We start from the raw sequence: 9005 nt of genomic DNA, 5'->3' as shown, positions 1-9005 counted from the left end.
TCTTCCAACTCTGGGAGTCTTCCATGACCCACCTGGGATTTCCTGTCCTGTGGCTGCAGCCTGGAAATCCTTCCAGGGGCATAAACTAGTCAATTGCAGTGTCCATCTTGCTGTCTGTCTCCCAGGGGCACAGTTTTTTTGTGGCCTGTTGTCCAACGTATTCGAAACTTTGTATTTTTCCAACAATTGACAGTTGTCTTGGTTAAGAGGGAAATCTAACCCTTTACTACATTTTATTCAGAAATGTAAGGCTATGCAAATATATTTTAAAACTCTGAAAAAATTATGTATGTTCTCAAAAATATAACTTACCAAATTCAACTCAACAACTAGAAATCATGAGGTAACATATAGCTACTAAATAAATTAAAGCATAAATCTGTGCATAAAGTAATATCAGGTCAGATAGCTTTACAGGCAATGTTTTTTTATTTTTTTATTTTTTATTTTAATTTTTTTTACAGGCAATGTTTATAAATTATTTAAGGAGCAGATTATCCTAGTCTTATAGAAAAGTTCCAGGGGGTACAAAATGAAGGAATGGTTTCTATTTCATTTTATTATACTAATATAACTTTGACACCAGAATCATTCAAGGACAAAATAAGAAAAGAAAGTTTTAGGCCAATCTTGTTATGAACTCGGTTAACAAATTCTAAACCTATAAAGGCATGTATTTTAAAAATATTAAATCTAATCATGTCATTTTCCTGCTTCAAATTCTTAAATGATTTGCCATTGTATTTACAGTAAAATCTAAGCTTCTTAGCATGACTTGCAAGGCTCCACGTATTTTGTCCCCTACTTCTGATGTTCACCTACACCTCTCCCTGCTTCTTCCTCTTCTTTATTTACAGTGTCCTTCGTACACATCCAGCTCTTCTATGGTTCGGAACTTTTATACTTGCTCTTCATCCTACCCTGCTTCATTGCCCAGATCTTTTTAGTGTATGTACCTACTACCATTCAGATTTAAGCTCAAGTATCACCTTTTTAGAAATTCCTTTTCTGTCTACCTCATCTCAGAAGTTCTCCACTCCTGCTGTCTTGTCCCTCTATCTTCTTTTCTGGCTTTATCATCTTTATGGTACTTATTACTTTCGATTACTATTATCTTTTATTTGTCTGTCTATCTCTTCCTAGTGTATAGATCCAAGAGGAAAAGGACTTAACTTTGTTCATCACTATATTCCTAGCATTTAGAACTATGGTTGATTCATAGTAAGGGTTCAACAAACATACAGTGAATTAATAGATATCAGACTTTCCAAATATTTGATTTAAGGTTAGATATTTTCATGCTATATTTTCCTTCTAATTAGGTGCATAAATATTTTCAGATATTATTGTAGCATAAGTTAATTAAGTGGATGATTTATTCATGACATAGTAAACCCTCATTCGTTAGGATAGGATAATCTTTTCTTTTTAATTTTTTTTTGTTAAATTTTCCAAACATATGCAAAATGGAGAGAATAATAAAATAAACCACTTACATTCATTATGTAAATTCAATAATTACTGTGATTTTGCCCCATCAGATTAATCCATTGTCCTCTTTTCCTGAAGTCATTTAAATGTAATTAAATATATGTCACTCTCCTCTATATTCTAATATGGGTCTAAAAATATGGATGTACAGTCTTACCTAACTACAGTGACATTATTCATATCCACAAAATTAATAAATAATGATAATAATAATAATTCTTTGGTGACTTCTGGTAACTAGACAATAATCAGATTTCTTCAATTGTCTCAAAAAGTATTTTGTTTTTTTTTTTATTTTTTAAATTTTATTTATTTATTCATGATAGTTACAGAGAGAGAGACAGAGACACAGACAGAGGGAGAAGCAGGCTCCATGCAGAGAGCCCCACGTGGGATTCGATCCTGGGTCTCCAGCATCACGCCCCGGGCCAAAGGCAGGTGACAAACCGCTGCGCCACCCAGGGATCCCTCAAAAAGTATTTTCTTAAGATTTATTTATTTGAGGGGATAGCAGAGAGAGAGAGCGAGCAGGGGAGAAGGGCAGAGAAAGAGAAAGTGAGAGAGAACCTCCAACAGACTCTCTGCTGAGTGAGGAGCCCAAAGCAGGGCTTGATTCCATGAGCCTGAAATCATGACTGGAGCCAAAATCAAGTTGGATGCCTAATTAATTGAGCCACCCAGGTGCCTCTTGTATTTGGTGCATCTGAATCAGGATACAAAAAGAAGTCTACACATTGTATTTTGTTGTCTAGTGTTATTAAGTTAAAAATAATATCCAGAACAATCTCCCACCATGTTTTTGCATGCTATTTACTTGTTTCAGAACTCAGGTCAGCTGTCTTGTAGAATGTCCCACCTTCTGGATTTGTCTGATTTTCCTGATGGTGTCATCTCACTTGTTCCTGTTTCTCTATTTCTCATTTTTCCTGTAAATGGAAGTTAGCTCTAGTGCTTGATTAGATTCAGGTCCTGCTTTCTTGGCCAGAATATTTCATAGGTGGTGCTGTGTGTTTTGTATCGCATCACAAGATGAAGCACAAAAATGTCTGTCCTACCTTTAGTGATGCTAAGATTGACTACTTGTTTCAATGGGCAATAGCATGATGTGTGTTTTGTTTCCCACCAATTTCTTCTCTATTGCACTCACTGCTGATAATTGATTGAATCAAAGATTTCACTACAGCATCCAAAATGATGATTTGTATAAATTATATTTCTTCATTCATTAGCTGAATGTTTTCTGAAAAGAAGGACATTTCCTTATCAATTAAAGCAATTTGGTTATCCTGAAATTAGGATAATTGACAAATCCTTGTATTTATTTTAATTGTCAATCTCCAGAATAAAAAATTAGTGCCTTGGTTTTCCTACTTGTGTCCCAAACGGAAGGTTTTTATTTTTGTTTTTGATGTTGCCCTTATTTTTCTTTTTATTATTAAGAACTGTGAATATTTTCATTTTACTTTTCTTAAAGATTTTTATTTATTTATTTGAGAGAGAAAGTGCACACACAGGGGGAGAGGCAGAAGTAGACTCCCTGCTGAGCAATGTGGTTCCAGGACCCTGAAATCCTGACCTGAGCTGAAATCAGGCCACCCAGGTGCCCCAGAACTGTGGGTATTTTTAAAAGTTCAATGTGTTTAAATCAATTGTTTTCACTAACACTTTTGAGACATATATTGTCCCATTCTTCACCCAAAGGAGTCACAAAGATGTTATGGTGTCCTTTGATGATGACTATTTTGTCTTAGAATTTTTATCTTTGAAAGTCTCCTTTCTTTTTTTCCTATGAAAATCATTCTAAACTTGAGAAATATTTGGATTGTAGATTTTTCATGAAGTTTCTTCCTTCCAAGTACACATGGAAATTTGGACTAACTGTGAATTAAATGTTGCCAAGATGTCCTTCTGGATTTCTTATAATGACTCATTTGCACATTAGCAGTAAATTGATTAATATTTCTCAGTCTTTTTTTCTTCTGTGTGCTCAATGTTTTATTCAGCAAATATTTATTGAATGCTTAGTATTTTCTATGCATTATTCTACTTACTATTTACTTGATAAATATTAGCAACTACAAAAATCAATGCTCCTGCTAAAATAAAATTTACATTATAGTAGAGGAACCAGGAAATAAGCAAGATAAATGAGTATAGTATGTGTTATAGTGACAAGCGCTAAGGAAAAACAAAGAGGAGAGAATAGAAAGTATGTGTATGTGTATGTGTATGTGTATGTGTATGTGTATGTGTATGGGGGTTAGTGGAGGGGTGTTAAAACTTTATATAAGGTGACCAAAGCAGGCTTCACTGGGAAAGTGATATTTGAGTAATAAGTGATATTTGATAATCTGGAGTGAGGAAAGAAATAAACTATGTGGATATCTGAGGGAAAGGGATTTAGGCAACATGGGCAAAGGCTCTATAGTGGGAACATGCTTAGTGTTTTCAAGGATTGGTAAGGCCAATGTGGTTAGAACACATGATGCAAGGTGTTGAGGCAATGATGGGGCAAATTGAGGCCTTTGAGATTTCAGTGAGAATAGGTTTCACTGACTTCAAATGACAAAGAGTGTGATTGATCAAGCTCTCCCGCTGCTCCATTCTGTAACCTACTGACATTTTTTAGGGCTGCTTCCTTTCAGTCAATACCAATAGTTCAATGACACTAAAGCAGATCCATTTCTGGGAGAAAATGGGGACTCCTTTGATGGGTAACTGTGGCTGTTGGACTTGCCAAAACTTCCTTAGATTGAATGGAGGGCTAGAATCCTTCTATTCAGTCTTCCTTCCTTATCTCTTTTCCTGAGAGTCAGACTTGCTTCATGGTCTAATAATTATCTCAATTTCTCCCAGTTCCTTCCTTATTCCCCCTCATGGACATTTCTCCTAATAAAATCTTTGTACTCTTTTTCCAAGATAAATTTTTATTGTGAAAAAGGATACAAATCATAAAATTTACCATTTTAGCCAATTTTAAGTGTACAGTCCAGAGGCATTAAGTATATTCACATAGTTGTGCAACCACCACCACTATCTATCATGAGAACTTTTGTCATCTTCCCAAAATGAAATTTCATACATGTTAAACAATCATGCCTTATTCCTCCTTCATCTCCGCAGCCACTGGCAATCACCATTTTACTTGTTGCCTCCATAAATTTGACTACCTTAGGTACCTTGAGTAAATGAAATTATAAACTATTTGTCCTTTTGTGATTGGCTTATTTCACTTAATCTAATGCCTTCGAGGTTCATCCATGTTGCAGCATGTGTAAGAATTCCATTCTTTGTTAAGGGTTGAATAATATTCCATCATATATATGTGCCACATTTTGTTTATCCACTGATGTATACGTGGGTTGCTTCCATTTTTTGGCTATTGTGAAAACTGTTGCTATGAACATGGATATATAATCTGTATGAGGGAATCTCTGTGGAAAGTCCTGCTGTCAATTCTTTCGAGTATATATATCCAGAAGTAGAATTGCTGGATCACAAGGTAAATCTATTTTAGATTTTGAGGACCAACCGAGCTGGTGGATTGCACCACCACCAATGCATAAGGTTTCTAATTTCTCACCTGCTATATTGTTTATTTAATTTAATTATTTATTTACTTGTTTGTTAAATATCTTGTTTTTAAGTAATCTCTACACCCAATGTGGGGCTTGAACTCATGACCCCAAGATCAAAAGTTGCATGCTGTACCAACTGAGCCAGCCAGGCACCCCTTGTTTTATTTTTTGTTAATAGTCCTCTTAATTGCTGCAATTAATCTCATTGTGATTTTTATTTCTCTTTCCCTAATGATTAGAGATACTGAGAATATCATTTGATGCTTTTTGACAATCTGTGTATCTTTTTAGGAGAAGTGCTTATTTAAGTCCTTTGCCCATTTTTAATTAAATATGTTGAACAGAAATGGTGACAGTGGGCATTCTTGACTTGTTCATGATCTTGGGAGAAAACCTTCCAGTCTTTTGCTTATGATTTCTGTGGGTTTTTCCAAATATGGCCTTTGTTATTTTGAGATTGTTTCCTTTTATTTCTGGTTTGATAAAGTGTTTTTATCATGGAAAGATGTTAAATTTTTGAGCTTTGTGCAGTGGCAGTATCGTGCCAATGAAGTTTATCCGAGGCGCGATTATTGCTAATTGAAAGATGTTAAATTTTTGTTATCAATTGAGATAATCATGTGGCTTTTCCCTTCATTCTATTGATGTGGTATGTTATGTAAATTTTTGTATGTTGAACCACCCTTGCATTCCAGGAATATACCTCACTTGGTCTTGGGCTATTTTTACTTCTCTTCTTTTATCTTTTAGTTCTTCAGACTCAATAATTTCAAGTAATTAATGTTCAAAATCCTGGATTCTTCCTTCTACTGTTCGAGTCTGCATTGAACTTATTTAGTGAATTTTCCAATGCAGCTATTGTATTTACAGCTACAAAATTTCTATTTGGTTCTTTTTTTTTAATTTTTATTTATTTATGATAGTCACACAGAGAGAGAGACAGAGGCAGAGGCATAGGCAGAGGGAGAAGCAGGCTCCATGCACTGGGGAGCCCGACATGGGATTTGATCCTGAGTCTCCAGGATCGCGCCCTAGGCCAAAGGCAGGCGCTAAACCACTGCGCCACCCAGGGATCCCCTATTTGGTTCTTTTTTCATTCATATTTTGTTTTCTTGATTTCTTTCAGTTTTTGTGTTTTCTTTGAGCTCTGGTAGTTTTTTAAAGTCTTTGTCAATTAAATCTGATGCCTGTTTCTTCAGGGACAGATTCTGGGGATTTATTTTGCTCTTTTGAATAAGCAATGTTTTCAGGGTGCCTGGGTGGCTCAGTCAGTTAAGCATCTGCCTTCAGCTCAGGTCATGATCCTGGGGTCCTGGGATTGAGCTCTTCATTTGATTCTCTGCTCAATGGGGAACCTGCTTCTCCCTTTGCCTATGCCACTGCCCCTGGTTGTGTTCTCTCACTTGCTCACTTTCTCAAATAAATAAAAGAATCTTTTAAAAAAATAAATGGGCAATATTTTCTTGTTTCTTTTTATGCTTTGTGATCTTCTGTTGAAAATTGAGTTCAGGGGTGCCTGGGTGGCTAAGCGTCTGATTCCTGTTTTCAGCTCTGTGCTGAGCATAGAGCCTGCTTGAGATTCTCTCTCTCTCTCTTTCTCCCTCTGCCCTTCCCTGCCCACTCACCTGATCTCGCTCTCTCAAACAAACAAATGAACAAAAAAATAAATAAATAAAAATAAAATTGTTGTTTTGAAGAAGAAACAGCTACTTCTCCCAGACTGGCTATTAGGGGAGGACCTTCACTCATCAGCCCAGTGTGAAGGCTTATGGTTGTCAGAACCATAAAATGGTCATGAATTTTCCTTGGGGTAGGGGTCTGCCCACTTCTATTCTTCTATATATACAGTTGCCTTTAAACATCTTAATTTCCCTAAGAGTTTCCCCTCTGATTCTTCTCAGGGTCTCAGCTGTTCTATTGTATTTCTTAATCAGTGATCTTTGCTCTGGGGTATCTGTAGTTCTGTTGCACTCTTGTAATTTTCATGAGCCATGTCTGCTGTTACCTGCAGGTTATTCTAGTGTACATCCATGCCACTTTTTTTTCTGTATGGGCTCTAAGTTAAACAATACTGAGACCAATCCCACAAGCAGCCCACATACAGGTTAAAACACTATAAATTCATTTCATGGACAGGGGCTTGGGATGAGGCCACCACTTTCCTCAAACTGCACTATACCAGGGAAGAGGTGGCTACATATATCATGAAATTTCCTACCATTTTGAATGTAGCTTTTGCTTGATTTGGCATTTGCTTACTTGCTGTAAATTCTTTGATTTCTGTTATTCTGATAAAGCTATTTTATTCAGTTTATAACTATTTATTTAATGTTTCCATGAGGGAACAATGGTCTGGGGCTTCCTCATCTGCCATCTTGCTAATATCACTCAGGGTTATCATTGCACTTTTAATGCCATCTTGCGATCTGCTTCTCAGTGACAACAGACCAATACAGATTTGTAAGTATTGGGAAGAATTTTACTCTTTCCCTGAATGTGATTAGAGGTCTGAGGCAGAGGAATGACATGATCTGATTTACATTTAGATAGTATTTTCCTAACTATTCTCTTGAGAGTGGTCTGAATGGTCAAAGGGGAAAAGAATAAGTAGACCAGGTAGGAAGCTGTTGCAACAGTCTAAACAAGAGATTATGGTAGTTTGGACTAGGATCACAGCAGCAGATGTGCTAAGCTTCTGAATATATTTTGTAGGTAGAGTTGATGCTGTTTATTTATAAATTAGATATCAAGGAAAAAGAAGCAACTGGGAAACTAGAATTGCCAGTGACTGAGAAGGTAGAAAGGCAGTGTGGAAATATCAGAAGCTCAGTGTTGACTCACTCTTTATAATTTTGAGATGTCCATGAGACTTGTAAGTGGGAATGGACATGTGCATAAAGGCCAAAGGAATGTCTGGGTTTGTGAAATACATTCTAAATAGTAAAATGCGGTAGTGTGAATTGGATATGAAATTGGATATAATCATTCAGGGACTAAGTATAGATAGAAAAACAATTGGTCTGAGGACAGAGCATGGGAGACTCCAACATTTAGAAATCAGGGAGATGAAGAAGAACCAGCAAAGAATGTTGATAAAGCTCATCATGTTGAAGACATTCACAAAAACCTTATTTAAATGATTGATTTCTTTGAAAAAACTAATCTAGAATAGGTCCAATAATTATAGACACATTCTGTGAAGTTTTCAGTACATTCACGTAGCCAGTTTACAATCATTTTAGCAGTTATAAGATTAAAACATGTTAAGTGAATAAATTACACAACCACCTCTTTTGAGATCCAGAAACTAGTATTTAAGTCATCACAATGATTTGAAATTTTATATTGATATAAATTCAATATATAATATCAATTGTAATTGGTATTAATATATATATAATATATATATAGCACCTGATATATATATAGCACCTAATATATATAATATATATAATATATATAATATATATAATATATATAAATATATAATATATATATAATATATATAAATATATATATTTAGCACCTGAATGGTTCAGTTGGTTAAGCATCCTACTCTTGATTTCTATTCAGGTCATAATCTCAGGGTCATGAGATTGAGCCCTGTATCAGTCTCCATATTCAGTTCAGAGTCTGCTTGTCCCTCTCCCTCTGATCCTCCCCCCACTCGTGTTCTCTCTGTCTCTCAAATCAATAAATAAAAAAAATCTAAAAAATATACATATATAATAAATGATCTTATGGTGGGCTGTGGTAGGCAAAACTTTCTTAAGCAGGACTAAAAGATTGAATCATAAAGAAAAAGGATTGATAAATTGGCTTTATTAAAGTTAAAAACTTATGTTCATTAAAAGGCATCATTTCACAAAAGGGGATACCCAAAGAGCCAGTAAACGTATGAAACATATTCACGATCATTACTCTCCGATGTATTTA

General features: G+C 35.4%; 1 pseudogene; it reads left to right on the top strand.

Moving 5' to 3' along the window:
* The first annotated feature begins 5588 nt into the window (after positions 1-5588).
* On the top strand, positions 5589-5751 carry LOC121498251 (annotated as a pseudogene).
* The last annotated feature ends 3254 nt before the right edge of the window (positions 5752-9005 follow it).

This window comes from Vulpes lagopus, chromosome 8, assembly GCF_018345385.1.
Source record: "Vulpes lagopus strain Blue_001 chromosome 8, ASM1834538v1, whole genome shotgun sequence".
NCBI classification, from domain to species: Eukaryota; Metazoa; Chordata; class Mammalia; order Carnivora; family Canidae; genus Vulpes; species Vulpes lagopus.
The sequence above is the reverse complement of the archived record's forward strand: the minus strand, read 5'-3'. Positions and strand labels throughout refer to the sequence as shown.